At 41.4% G+C, this 15,433-nt stretch overlaps 1 protein-coding gene across 2 annotated transcripts in view; it reads right to left on the bottom strand.

Annotated features, from left to right (window-relative positions):
* The window catches only part of Tax1bp1 (Tax1 binding protein 1), a 51,164-nt gene extending 46,743 nt beyond the window's left edge, over window positions 1-4,421 (bottom strand). The window contains exon 1 of one of the 2 annotated variants that reach the window (XM_055611794.1): window positions 4,283-4,421. The gene's annotated coding sequence lies outside the window, so the exon portion shown is untranslated. The remainder of the gene's footprint in view (window positions 1-4,282) is intronic. The other variant, XM_055611793.1, reaches the window with a different exon arrangement.
* Window positions 4,422-15,433: the final 11,012 nt, after the last annotated feature.

The following is a 15,433-nucleotide window of genomic DNA, read 5'->3' as shown; positions in this document are numbered from 1 at the left end:
GGAAATGTAGCCAGTTGTACTGAAGCCCCCTGTTTTATCCTCAGGAGCACAGAAAAATGTAATCAATGCTATTAAAACTATAGAAGTATTTTACAAAAGATAGTCTATTATTATTTTGGCTTGGGTTTGTTGTTTTTGTTTTTGTTTTTTTTTTACCTTTATGAAAATATAGCTTCTAATTTAAAAAAGTTAACAGATATGGACAAAACCTGAATCATCAATTTTAAATTTGAAAAAAAAAAAAAATTCTCACTCCTACACAGTAACTCTACTTCACTCTTCCCACAGGTAAGAAACACACTGAAATGACAGGAAAGCTACTAAAAACACTAGAATTCACTGAGAATGCTGAATGTCCAGAATGCACATGCCCAGAATGCACATGCACAGAAGCCATGTGCAAAGTCACTGCACTACCATGTGGTAATGCCTGGGAAGTGTAACTCCACTGGCATCCAGAAAGAACAACCCAGATTAGCTGGAAAGAGAAATACAGTAGGCACTGTATTTACCATGCCAGACTCTGCTTCCTTGTCTCTACAGAATCAAGTACAGTTAAGTTGGGAAGTGATAAATAAAAAATTCTCAGTTACTAATTGAAAGGCCTAACATATGTGTCTAGGAACCAATGTCTGAAATGCTACAGTGAACTTCCTGTTACGGTCCCAAAGTTCTAATACCAACACAATTCCTTTAGGTGTGTCAGGCTGTAAAGTACATTCTATGACAGAAGTTCTCATCCTGTGGGTCCCTAACAACCCTTTCATGAGGGTTGCCTAAGATCATTCGAAAATATAGATATTTACATTACTATTCATAACAGGAGCAAAATTACTGTTATGAAGTAGCAATGATAATAATTTTAATATTAAGGGTCACTCCAACAGGAGGAACTGTATTAAAGGGTAGCAACATTAAGAAGGTTGAGAACCACTGCTCTGAAATCTTTGCACTAACACCCAATTTTATTGTTTCTACAATTTGCTATTCTCTAAAGGCAAGATAAGTAAGAATAGTAGACATTCACCTAAGCAAACAGCTAAAATTAGGACAGAAAAAGCATTTCAATGTCATCTTTATTTGCCACTCTTGGGCTTTTACTAGCCCCAAACAAAGCAGCTTTCTGTAGTAGTAATTGTTCCAGTGGCTCCATAGGAAATTAAATTTGACTTTTTAAATTTTAGCTATTTCACCAATCCTAAAATTAAGCTTCATAAAAGCTCTGTGTAATATATTACATTATATGTTTTAAGTCTTCATTACTTAGCTACTAACTATAGGTGAAAAGGCTTGATTTATAGCATTTGCTTTAAAAACTCCAGAAGAAAAAACAAAATGTGTTGGGAAGGAGGAAGGGAGGGAGCAATAAAATAATAGCAAAAATCTTAATTTCACTGCTCAGGGTTCCTTTTGCATACAGTCAGAAATTTCAAGAATAGAGTCAATAAAAGGAAGCCAGTAAAAAAAGAAAAAGAAAAAAGTGTCTAACTTACTTCAATAGAAAACATTATACCCTTCCAAAGTACTATAATTAAGATAGTGGTTGACGGCCAATGTTTTTAAAAATCTTCAGTTAGAAAAACAGGAACCTATTTCTAGCACTTGGGAAACAGGCAGACAACCTCTATGAGTTTAAAGTGGCCTCACCTACGCAGTAAGTTCCAGACCAGCCAAGGCTACAAAGCAAGACCCTGCCTCAAACAAACAAACAAATAAATAAATTGTGTGTGTGTGTGTGTGTGTGTGTGTGTGTGTGTGTGTGTGTACGTGTAGGAATGTATGTATTAATTTCTTCAAACTTAAATCCTAAAAGACTGAAACATCTGAAGAGGAGTAAAAATAGCCTGGTATTCAGTAAGTTCCCTTACTCACTGTTCGGCTCTGCATAGTTTGTAGAATACCATATTCTCAGAAAGATAATATCAGCCAACTTTCTAGGAGGCAGAAACAAGACTTGTTAATTTGCACCCTGAAGACATCTCTATCTCCAGGAGCCTTAGCAGCTGAGTATCCCTATATTCTGTCCAGCTGCCACCCAGTTATTGTTTTCTTTTGAGAAAGGCTCCATGTGCTGTAGTTCAGGCTGGCTTCAAGCTCATGACACTCCTCCTGCCTCAGCCTCCCAAGTGCTAGAATTCCAGGTGACAAAACATCAGGTTTGACTTAACTTACTTTTTGTATTTTTTTACAAATTCATTTCTAAGATACTATGCTCTTGCCCCTTAAGTATTAGGGGAGAGGAAATGTGTAAACTTTAGAGCCACACGTGCATAAAACCCAAGTTTACATTCCAACAACCATTCCAAAAGAAAATACTACAATAAATTTTACCAGCACTCAGAAGGTAGGTAGAAGCAGGCAGATCTCTGAGTTCAAGGCCAATCTGAATTACATGGAGAGTTCCAGATTAGCCAAGGATACATAGTGAGACCCTGACAATAAATAAGTAAAAATAAACCTTACAGGTAAGGTAGTTCTTCCAAAGAAATATACACGTATAGTTAGGAGCATGCATAAAAACTTAGCAGCCAAGCCGGTCTCGGTGCCCAAGCCCATAATCCCAGCACTTGGGAAAGACAGAGGCATGCAGATTGCTGTTAGTTCAAGGCTAGCATGGTCTGCAAAGCAAGTCTAGGACAGCCAAAGTTATACAGAGACACCCTGTCTCAAAAAACAAAAACAAAAACAAAAACAAAAACAAAACAAAAAAACAATCAGTCAATGTATAATAAAACTAGGGGCTGGAGAGATGACTCAGGAGTTAAGAGCACTTGTTCCTCTTGCAAAGGACCCAGGGTGAGTTCCCAGTGTCTACATGGTGGCTCACAACAATCACTCTTGATCCAGAGGATCTGATACCTTCTTCTAACTTATGTGCAACCAGGCATACACATGGTACACATACATAAATGCGGCCAAAATACTCATGCACATAAAGTAAGTCTAAAAAATTTTTTTAAAAAAAACAGCATCCTTTAAAGGTTGCAACTAATAATGCCAATTGTCCTAGAAAAGATATTCATTGGTTAAATTTGACATACATGGCTGAGGTGCTTAAAGCAAACGGCATGCAGCTAACTAATAACCTGAAAACAAGTATACATACAATTTTATTTTAAATTTAATAAAGGGGATGAGGTTATCCAGTCATTTCTAGCATAGTCAAATATATTCTTGCAGAAATCTAAGTGAAATCCTGGGTGGTGCTATTTGCCTGTATTCCTAACATTCCGGAGGAACATACAGAGATGCAATTATCCCCTGAAAAGAGAGCGCAGGAGAGCGCTCAGCCTCGGCCTCTCCTCCACTCTCCTCCTTAAGGAGAGTAACTTAAAGCTCCTTAAAGATGGCAAGCCCACTTAATCAGCCCATTTCAACTAATGTTATTCAAATAATTTCTTTCAAATGTTTTGGGTTGAACAATAACACTTTAATTAGTATTTGTTCGCGTACTGATCACCAAAGTTAACCACAGCTAGGAAGCGGTTAGCCTAACTGTAAAGCCAAAAGCCTTTCACAGTCAAATGCCACAACGCTTTCTAACCAAACTTTCAGGAGCAAATTGTACTTCACAGTTCTCAATAGAGAAATACAAGCGTCCGCCCCAGCTAAGTTCTAACAGCACAGTTTCAGGGCGCTGAGCGCAAGTCGCAATACGTCTTGCACCGTCGCACCGGTCCAAACACCTCAGAACGTCGGCAGGGGGTGGGGCGAGGGAGGCGGGGCGTGAAAGAAAGTCCAAAAGGCCAAAGAGCGAAGCGAACCTCCCCAACATTTCCCAGAGCCTTCTCCGGGAACGGGGGCGGGAGGCGAGGGGCGGGAGGGGCCTGCTTCCCAAACAACGAGAATTAACTAATCCCTCAGCCCAGGAGACGCCGGAGATCCGGCCAAAACAGGTAAACCGCAAGGCCAGGCGGCGCACGGAGTCCCCGCCTCTTCCTCCAGAGGCTACTCAAACCAAAACAGTCCGACTTGTCCCAGGGCTGGGTCCTCCCCGTCTCGCCGCGGCCTAGCGCTCTCGCCACTCTACCAGTCTCCTGGCCGACGGAGGCCCCGGCCAGCCGCGGCCTAGCACGACCGCTCCCGCCGCGCTTCCCACTCACGACCACCCCAAGCCCGGCACACGTCACAATCGCAGCCCGGGAGAAGCTTGTCCTTGGGAAGGAGAGCTTCGTCACCACGGAGACGGTTCCCAACACTCGCCAGGCCCAAGTTCCAGGGCCGAAACGGAGCGCGAGCACCCGGCCCCCCGCCAGGCTCGCGGCCCGCCCTCCAGTCTTACCCGTCAGGGCCTCCGCCCGGCACGCTACACCCCGCTCCGGAGCTCAGCGGCCACCACCGCCGCCTCCCAGCGCGGACCGGCTACACCTTCTCGAAGCGGAGAACCGGCGTCGCGTCACTTCCGCCCCAGGACCGCTCGCTTCCGCCGCCGCCTCTGCGCATGCTCCGCGGCGACACGCCCCACCCGCCCGCTGTGGAGAGCCCTTGGTGTTTTCCCGGATTGCATTCCTCTGGGGCCTCTGCTCAGTGATGCAATCACCACAAAACGCAGTCGTTTGAAACAAGTTAACTGACTTACCAGCGAGGTGGGAAGGATTGCCCAGAGGTGACCTGGGTCTTAAATAAATGTCTGAGCCAATACATGCGTTCCATTAGAGAACCCCCCAACAAACTGTCAGAGCTATCACGGTTTCAGTCACCATATTCCCGGGTTGCCATGAAACTGATGACATTTACAGTATCACCAGCGAAGAAAGGGTAACAGATAGGTTAAACATTAAAACGCCTAATAATATACAAAAATCTGCTTTCAAGTTCTTTCATTTCCAATATAATATAATCTAATTAATATAATATAATTATAATAATATAATTAATGTAATATAATGATCCTACCAAAATTCACTCTGGGGAACCGCTGAGTTTATTGAACCTACAGAGCATGAGAGGGATTACCCATGGGTTGTGGGTGCTCTTCTAAAAGGCTGCACCTGGAAGTCTTTGCTCAGTGGGGACAATGGCTTTCCCCTAGTAGCATAGGTGGAGGTCCCCTTCCCTAGTCTTCTTCAGCCTATACACGCTATCTAGCCCAGTGGTTATTCACCCATGGGCTGAGACCCCTTTGGGGTTTTCATAACAGATATATTGTATATCAGATACTTACATTCTGATTAATAACAATAGCAAAATTACAGTTATAAAGTGCCAACAAAATAATTTTATGGCTGGGGCAAATCACAACATGAGGAACTGTATGAAAGGGTCACAGCATTAGGAAGGTTGAAAACCCCTGTTTCTAGTCCCTTGCGAAATTAAGGAAATTAAGGCAGAGCGGCATATAAACAGGTGGTAGGGAGTGGCTAGATACTCAGGTTAGGGTCTTCCAACTCTTTCAGGAGAGGATGTGGTCAACAAAACCCAGCTGGGACAATCCTTTTGCAAGGAGGCACTGCTAAACTCCCCAAGATGGCAGTTGCTTGACTTAGAAGACAGTCACAAACAGCATCAAGATAGTTAACTGATAGCATTAGAGCCTGCAACCTACTGTTAGTGGCTGGGTAACTGGTCAGATATTAGGAGGTTTAAAGTTTATTGAAGATAAACTCCTTCCTCATAATTAGCCGTTTCTAAAACCAGGAATCAAAATTGCAGGCCTTTGATTTCTGTTTAGAAGAATGGGATAAGGACCTGAGGGTGATGCTCAAATGGTAGAGGGGCTTTCTAGAGATTGTCTAGAATATCCTGTATGAACAGGGCCTGGTGGTGCATGCCTGTAATCCCAGCATTCTGCAGAGAGAAGGCAGAAGGATCTGAATTTTAAGGTCATCCTCAGCTTCATAGTAAGTTCAAGACTAGCCTGCCCTACATGTGATCTGAGTCATCTCTTACGCTGAGTAAGAGATGCAATATTCTGGAGAAAGATCATAAGACTACTGTCTAGTCCAGGCTTTCTGCTAAAATAAAGAGTACCATTGTCCCCTCCCTTAATCCAAATGGGCCTGTCAGTTGCCTGGGCAGGGTTCTTCATAAGGAAGTTCAGCAGGTAAGAGCACTTGCCATTCTTGCAAAACACCAGAGTTTGTTCCCAGAACCCACATTCAGTAGCTCACGTCTATCTGTAGCTGCTGAATCCTGTGAGGCTTGGTCTTAGAAACCTGGGTAGGGTGACTTGGCAATGAAGAAATGGCAGACACTGAAGAAACCACAGACACACATACAGAAAAGCAGGAATGAGATGTGCTATGCTGACTCTGTGAAAAGTCTGTGTAGGGGAGTAGTCTCAAGCTGTAAGCACTCAGGAGGAGGAAACGGTGGTAGACGCTCTTATACACACTGTCAGCTTTCAAACTCAGACTAGGGGAAGGCTTTGCCATTTACATGGATCTTGGGCATTGGGGTCCTTGACATGGCTGTCCTCATGTCAACCACACATATTTGCTGAGGACTTCAACCACTTGTAACTCCAGCTCCCAGGGATCCAATACCCTCTTCTGGCTTCTGAGGGCACTCAAGTGTATGTTTGTAATCAGACACATAGACATACATTAAAAAAAAAAAATAGTACAAAGCTACCCAAGAGAAATGTAGGCTGGCACAATTGTCTCTTTAGTCATTGTCCACTTTCACTCCTTGAGTGTGTGTGCTCCTTCACTCTGCAATAAACTACCCATCTTCTATACTACACTCTGGTATCTGATCTGCATTCTTTTGTCAGAGATCAAAAGGACCAAAGAAATAAGAAGAAACAAGAGCAAAATCCAGGTAATAGTAGAGAGAACTGTGTTCCTTAAGAAATGTGAACACAGAAATTCTATAAGCATGCTTTTTGCAAAAGGAACCTTTTATCATTCGCATCAATACTTTTACATACTAGTTAGACTACATACATACTAGTTAGCATAAGTTGCAAATCGTAAGTTAATTCAGTTAATAAAGCCAGAAAAACAATGCTCTAAAACAAACCAAAGTTGAAAGATGAATTTTCTGCAGGTATACTTATTTTATTACTTGTGATAGTTTCTTGGGTTTTTAGATCACATTATCCTCATGAAGATCTTTATTTTGGATTTTCAGCTTGCTTTATTACATGTAATAATGGTTTCCTGAGTTTTTGACCATATTTCTCCCCCCAAAGATAAACACATATCCTCTTGATACTTAATTGAACTTTCTGTTAGTTTTTTGTTTTGTTTTGTTGTTTTTTGGTTTTGGGGGGTTTTGTTTGTTTGTTTGTTTTTGGTTTTGGTTTTGGTTTTTTTTTGAGACAGGGTTTCTCTGTAGCCTTGGCTGTCCTGAACTCACTTTGTAGACTAGGCTGCCCTCAAACTCACAGAGATACACCTGCCTCTGGAAGTGCTGGGATTACAGGTGTTTGCCACCATGCCCAGCTTAATTGAAATTCTAAGACAATCAGTGAAATACGGAATACCTGCCAGGTGGATTTCAGAATGTTTTGGAATTTAGACAGGTATATTTTATGTTGTATGATGTCTCAAAGGGTCTGGGGCAGTAACAAAAAAAAAAATCACATTAATTTTTTTTATTAAAAAACATTATTATTACGCTAATAAGAATACATAAGACACACAACAGTTTCTCTTTAGTTCAGAACAGATTTTTTTATCAGTAAGGTCAAGTTTAATATGAAATGAATGAGGTCACGACACAATTTGTCACAAAAATTAAGAAAATATTTTATTTTCAATGCTTTTTTGAAATTAATATAGTAAATAAGAGGATGTAGAACTATTTAAAAAATCTAGTAGAAAATAGATTATTGAGCAGCCCACAAAATTTTTTGAGTAACTCTGAAGAATTTTTAAATTAATTTATTGAGACATTTATTTTATTTTGTTTTGGTATTTTGAAACAGAGTCTTACTGTTTGACTGGCCTGGATCTTGCTAGATGGACAGGCTGGCTTCAAGATCTGCCTGTCACCATAATGCTGGGATTAAAGGCATGAATCATCATACCCATGTTGAAAACTTTCTAAGCAGTTGTCCTGATGTATTATGTACTATCTGTCCTTCGGGTTGTTTATTTTCTGTTTTGTTTTGTTTCATTGTCTGTGGGTGTGGTGCGTGTGTGTGTCTAGAGTAATTTTAATTCAGAACTTGGCTGTTCTGGCAAGAGATCACATCCCAAGACTTTCTAGGTCTGTGAAATCCGAAATCCGGCTGAAATACAAATAGGCCTTTAATCCAGGAGACAGAGGCAAGCAGGTCTGAGTTCAAGACCAGCCTGGTATAGCTCAAGTTTCAGTTCTAGGGTTGGTGTTACATGCCTTTAATCCTAAACAACAAAGGTAAAGTTAGTTTGTAGAAAGAAGCAGCAATGCTTGAAGGTGATGTTTAATTGAGTGGCAGAAACAATGACAAATCAGAGAAAGACTTGACGGAATAGGATATGCCCAGCTCCCACGGGAAGGGAAGCTATTTAAGAGGCAGTGTGTGTGAGAGAGAGAGAGAGAGAATAAGAGGGGGGAGAGAGGGAGAAGAGAGAGGAAGGAGACAGTTTTACAGAGACAGTAATAGAGAAATAGGTTGCAGAGAGAGAACTCAAGTGAAGACTGAATGAGCCAGAGATTGAGAAAGGAGCCAGAGATTATAAAAATTTGAGTCCAAGCACAGCAATTCAGAACTGGAGAGAAAAGTCAGATTGAATAAGCCAGCTGGAAGAGGAGTTTGAGCCAGAACAGCTGAGTTGAACCAGCTCAGGAAGAATAAGGGTGAGCTTATTCAGCAGTAAGTCTCAGGCTGAAAACATTCTAGGCCTAGGTTAACAGACAGAGTCGAAGACAACAATTGTAACAAGTGAATAAAAGTTCCTTTTATAGGTATGGGTGAGTCCGTAGGCATGTGTGCCATGGTGAGTACATAGAGGTCAGAGGACAACTCTGTGGAGCTGACTCTCTCCTGTCACCTTTATGTGTGTTCCAGGAACTAGGCTCTGTCTTCAGACTTTCACAATAAGTGATTTTACTCACTGAGCCATCTTGCTACCTTCTTTCCTTCTGCTCCCCACTCCCAAAAAAGAACTTTGGTCAGGAGTAATACTGATCTTCCCACAGTACTAAGAAGGTGGAAATCCACAGAGCAGAGAGTCCATGTTTCACAGCTGTACAGGCATTTTAAATATGAGCAGAACTTGAAAAACTATAGAAAAGGCATGCATAAGGAAAAGAATGTCATGCAGGAGTATAAATAGTGATTAATAGATTGACTATTAAGAAACAAATAAATTTAATGGACCTGGGGATGTGATGGCTCAGGGGCAGAGACTTTGGCTAACGTATGAAAGGTCCTAGGATTAATCACCAGCACCACAAAACGAAAGAACAGACAAAAATACAAAATAAATTGAAATTAAATTCAAATTGGCAGCCGAGAGCAGTGGCACACACCTGTAATCCCAGTGATCTGCCTAGTTCACTGTGAGTTTGGTCTACAAAGTGAATCCAGGACAGCCAAAGCTACACAGAAGAACCCTGTCTCGGGAAACAAAAACAAAACCAGTACAAAAAATATCAAATTGCCAAATTCTGTGAAAAACAAAGGAATTATCTTTACCTTTTAGAACTAAAGGTCTGAGTTTTGTTTGTTTGTTTGTTTGTTTTTTAGAGTACATAAGATTTCTCTTACTGTAGGTTTTATTTTCTTCTTTAAAAATGTGTATACAGCTTGTCATGGTAGCACACACTTTCAATTCCAGGACTTGCAAGGCAGAGGCCAGTCTGACCTACATAGCAAGTTCCAGGCCAGCCAGATCTCCATAGTGATACCCTGTGACAACAAAACTAAAGTAAACAAAGAAACAAGCAAAAACTACATGTGTACACTGTACAGAGAGGAGCATTTCTGTAATGTCAGCAGCTCAGGGGCCGGAGGCACAGGGATTATGAGTTCAAGACTCTGTCTCAAAATAAGTATACATCAAGATGGATGGATGGGTGGATGGATGGATAGATGGATGGATGGATGGATGGATGGGTAGGTAGATAGATATAGTTACCAACATGATGGCACACACCTGTAATCCTAGCACTAAGGTGCTGAGGCCAGAATATGGTGAATTCAACAAAAACCTGAGATTCACAGCAACTCACTTTTGAAAAAAAAGTATTTATTTACTGAGATTCATTTACTTGTATTTTATATGTATGTGTGATTTCTGTACTGGGTGTCCAGGGAGGCCACAGGAAGGCATTGGATCTTCACAAACTACAGTTTCAGACAGTTGTGAGCCACCATGTGGGTGCTGAGAACCTAACCCATCCCCAATACACTTTCTTAAAAAAAAAATTAAAGGACCTAAAAAAAATGGGAGAAGGGAAAAAAATTAGTGACTGGTTATTCTAATGATCAATGAAATACCTCTCAGTTCTAATCCTCTTTTTTTTTTTTTTTTTTTTTTTTTTTTTTTTTGCCAGCTGGTGGTGTTAAAATGTCTAGGACAGTTAAGTGCTGGAGAGGCAGCAAGGAAAAGGATTCTACTTCCTGGCTCCTGTGTTCTCATTAAACAGACTATCACAGTATCCCCAGCTTTTCTGATGTCCAAATCTTACACCCGCACAGCTTTCCCAACGTCCTGTGTCTGCAAGGCAGGGACTTCAGCGCTTGCACCCCATGGCTCCCTCCTACGGGCCCCACCCCCTAACTCAGTGTTTTCTGCCTTAAACAGTTTCGGTGTGCAATGTAACCAGTGAGATGTTCTGCCAAGACTGAGCTGCACAGTTCTAAGAAGTTCCTAAGGAGAAATTTCCAAAAAGTCCTCGAGTTCCGTGGAATTTCTCCTGGAGAGCTCTCTTCTGCACTTAGCCATTCAAGAGTCCCCTGCAGCCTGTCATGGGTAGGTCTCAGGCTTGAGAGCTGCCCTTATTTTGGGCATCTCCACTCTGCAGGTAGTATTTATGCCTTGTTGCTTCCTTTGAGTTCCCTTCCTTTCCATTAGCCTGAGCCTGATACAGTTACATTTTCAATTAAACTCTCCCCTGTTCAAACCACTGTTTTCTCTCTGCTGGTTGGACTCTGATACACAACTTTCTTTAGCTTCTGTTAGCTAGCTCAGTGAGTTAATCTAGTTATGACCAGCCAGAATTGCTGCCCCCAAAGCCTTTGCTCTACTGCCATTTTGTACTGTTATTTGATGTTAATTATGATGCATAGGTCTAAGAATTTCATTGATAATAAAGTTTAAATTGTAGAATTCAGCAAATGATGATTTATTACCATTTAGCATTGGGTCTAATAGATGAGAAGATGCCATAATTATAAACACATTGTCACAAGGACAAAGGAAATATGAAATAATTACTCAGCACTCTATACAGACCGTGTTTAGAGAAGGGCATCTTTTCTAGTAAATTGTGAAAGTTTATTTAAAGTTGTTTAGCATGATATGGCAAGTTCCAAGACAAGCTATGAGTTGATGAAATTTCCTTTCTAAAAACGAATAAATTTAGTTCTTTTTGTGGTGCTAAAGATCAAACCCAGGGGCTCACACATGCTAGACAAGGGCTCCACCACTGAGCAGCAGGTAGGTCTTGAACTCAAGACCTTCTTGCTTCAGCCTCGTGAGTTGCTAGGGTTAAAAGTGAGAACTGTCAGGCCTGGGCGATTAATTCATGTTTCCAAGACAAGATCTCACGGACTAGTGAGATGGCTTTAACTGCTAGGTTGTTCAAGCTGGCCTTGATTTTATGATCCTCCTTCCTCTACATCCAAAGTGCTGGGATTAAAAGCAAGCACCACTAGGTCCTGATTACATTGCAAATTTCCCAGACTGGTCTTGCATTCACACTATAGCCCAGAAAATTCTTAAATTTGCAATCCTCCTGCTGTAACCTCCTGAGAAGCTAGGATTACAAGAATGAGCCATCGGCCTGGCAGAATTTGTAGTGCTGAAGAATTGAACCTAGGGCCTTAGAAGCACTGGGACATTGTTCTGCTGCTGAGCTATATCCTCCAGCCCAAAGTTTCCTTTTTATACCGTCTCTTCCCTTCCCATTTCCTTCCTAGGTTCAATAACAGGTACAGGCAGTCTCACCCAGGGAAAAGAAAAGAAGTGACTCTCAACAGTCACCTCTGTGACTGTGAAGAACTAAATGCAACTGACAGATCTCAAGGACCAGCATGAAGCAGTATGTCACCGAGGCTGCTTCACCAATGGGAAGGATGGGCAGGTTCAGGACCACATGTGCTGTCACTGCAGGAGACACTTTCTTTCACTTTTCTCTCCATATCCCCTTCCAGCTTGCATCCAATTCTTCTTCCTGTCTCAATTCAGCTTCTTCAAAGACTAATCTTAAGCTAGTCCTGTGGGTACAGGCTGCAACCTGAGCTACTTAGAAAGCTGAAGCAGGAGGATCACAAGTTCAGGACCTTCCTACTATACAGAGTGACTTCAAGGCTAGCTAGCCTGTGCAACTTAGTAAGACCGTTCTCAAAACAAAAGGCAAAAAGAGGACTGGGGATATAGCTCAGTATCAGGGCAGTGGCTTAGCTGGCGAGACACCCTACGTGCAATATCCCATACCAGAAAAATATTGAAATCTGTGCAGCATGATACTTGATATATTAACCTAGCCCACCCTCACTCCCGGGATTTTCTCTATCTGTTGCTTGCAAGTTTCCAATCCTTTCCCTTATAAATCAGTATGCTTGCTGCCATAGGTATGGGAAAAGTTTCCAAAATCTCAAAGCCCCCCATGGGGAGAAAATTTAAACTACATAGAAAATGGCTTGAGAGGAATCCAGGAACAAGAGTGTTCTAAGTAGAGAAGGAATGTGTAGTGTCCTCTATGCCACCAAATGCTTTGTTTTTTCTGAGCTGGCAGTGTGGGAAAAAAGGTAGATACTCACACATATCCTGGCCAGCTCCCCTGAGTCTCCCCTGCTCCATCTCAGTAATGAGTGACACTCAAAAGTATTTGAAAAACTTGGAATTGGGTTCTTTAAAATAGAAATTGAAGTGTTGAAGTATGTTAAAATGTATATGTTGTTTGTTTTAATTTATTCTTTATTTTTTTCTGAGACAGAGTCGCATGACCAGGTCCTTCTTTCATTTATGATCCTCCTGTCTTGCTTCTTGAGGATGAAGATCACGTGCTTGCACTACCACAAATATGCCCACATAAAATGTGCATTTGTTTAGAGGCTCGATGGATGGCCTATAAATTTGTTCTGCTGCATGCTCATTAACTTTGCCCCACACATACACTTTTTAGTTTTTAATTTTCCATCTGTGTAGTGTGTTCAGTTTCTGCCCAAACACCCAAAAGTTATGTGACAAGTCATCACTAATTGTCATGCTTCCATTTTCAGTTCTCAGAAACTATCCCAGAAACTTTTCAGTGATTAATAATGCTTTTTCTTTTCTGTTCTTTTTTTTTTTTTTTTTTTTTTGCTAGGGTCTCTATATATTCCCAGCTGTTCTGAACTTCCTATGTAGATCCAGCCTCACAGATGTCTTCCGGCCCCTGTCTTCCAAGTGCTGAGATTAAAGGAGAGCACCACCAGGCACCATGGCCGGCTACATTTCCCTACTTGTCCTCTGTCGCAGTGGCATCGTGGTCTCTCACCTCTCCTAGTGTCCTTGTACTCAAAGTCTAGTCTTCAGTCCTTTTACTTTAAAATTATCAGCTATGATTATTATATTATAAACTGCCAGATATGTTAATATTTTTGTTACAGCATCCCTAATCTAAAAAGTTCAAAATCTGTGTAATCCAAAAGTTTTTGAGTGCCAGTATAATACCAAAAAATGGAAAATTCCATATCTAATTGGATGTAATGAGTCACAGGTGAAAATCAAGTGCAACAAAAACATTAAACAAAATTATCTGTAAGGTGTGTATGAAATAATGAATGTCAGGTCTCGGTCTTATCCAGATGTTATCTCATTGTATATATGCAAATATTCCAAAATCAAAGTAATTCCAAAATCTGAAAGTCTGGTCCCACCTGTTTCAGATAAGGTATATTTAACCTGTGATAACTACCAGATCTGTACATCTACCCAGGCTGCCTTCCCGACATCACTATAATACAAACATCACTGTGGAAACGCCTCACAGACATCTTACACCCAGCTCTATTTTTACACAGGTATTGGCTATGTAGCCCATATTGGCCTTGGCCTCTCAATTCTTCTGTCTTAGCCATATCAGGTCTATAGGCATGAGTAACCTTTGCCTGGTTTAAAATACATCATTTCTTTTTTAGTTTTGTTCTGTCATGTTTTGACATCTTTTTGTTTTAGAGAGAGGTTGTTTGCTTGTGTTAGTTTTGGTTTTACTGCATCAGAGTCTCACTATATAACCCAAGTTGGCCTCAACTTGCAATCTTTCTGCCTCAGCCTCCATCAAATGCTGGGGTTCTAAGCTTGTGTCATCATGTGCAGCTTTAAAACACAGCTCTAGCTTTGTTCTGCTGCTGGGAATTGAACCTAGGGCCTCACGTATGCTAAGTAAGCACTCTCCTCTTGAGCTATATATCCAGTCCCGTAATACATCATTTCTTATATTCTTGGTTGTGAGCCTAGCCTTTAATGGCTGAGCCATCTCTTCAGCCCAATCCAGCATTTCTTAATGGACTTTACCATCTTCCTCTCACTTTACAACTCCATCTCTATTCACTTTCTATACCAATTGGGGTCTTAGCTAGAAACAGGGCATACTCAAGAAGTCACTGATGAAAGTTTAGTGACATAACGATTCAAGAAATCTGCTAAACTTCTCTAAAAACACAGAACTGGCAGTGGGGGAAGTCTAAAGGTACCAAGGCAATGAACTTTTGGTACACATGTGACCGAAGCTGTGACCATAATGATGACGAATCTATGGTTTCTTTCCATGACATCATACTGATGCTACTGACTGGCTAAATTCAACCTGCAACCAGAAACAAAGTGATTGATTTTTTTTTTCCCAGTCAGGTTCATGGGGCAGAAATTAGAGAAGTCTGAATTGGAGAAGGGTTTGGGGGTGAGGGAGTGTGAAGAATGACCAGTCCATAACCTCAGTAAATGGTACCACTAAAGACCCATTTCCCTAGCCAAGAACCTGGAAGTCTTTCTTACTGTACTGTGTTTGGTAAATCACCAAACCAGCACACGCTGCTCTCTAATGTTCCTCATGCTCACCCCTTCTTGCCAGCTGTCTAGCCCAGACAGGCATTGAAGTTTCAATCCTCCTGCCTCAGCCTCTCAAGTGTCTAGAAGTAATTACCAGCCAGCACCATCAGGCTAGCCATCCTACTCATCTTAATAAATTCACACTTTTCTTATCTAGTCTCTCAGCTTCTAGTTGCAAAGCTGCTCTTTACCATCTCTTCAGTTCTTCGTGTTGCTACTGAAGCTCTTTCTGAGAGACTAAGTGCCAGTCTCCATGATGTGAGGGCCACCCCTCTACTCCAATTTTCAGTTTGAAAATT

This window comes from Psammomys obesus, unplaced genomic scaffold, assembly GCF_907164565.1.
Source record: "Psammomys obesus unplaced genomic scaffold, mPsaObe1.curated_primary_1811, whole genome shotgun sequence".
Classification (NCBI taxonomy): Eukaryota; Metazoa; Chordata; class Mammalia; order Rodentia; family Muridae; genus Psammomys; species Psammomys obesus.
The sequence above is the reverse complement of the archived record's forward strand: the minus strand, read 5'-3'. Positions and strand labels throughout refer to the sequence as shown.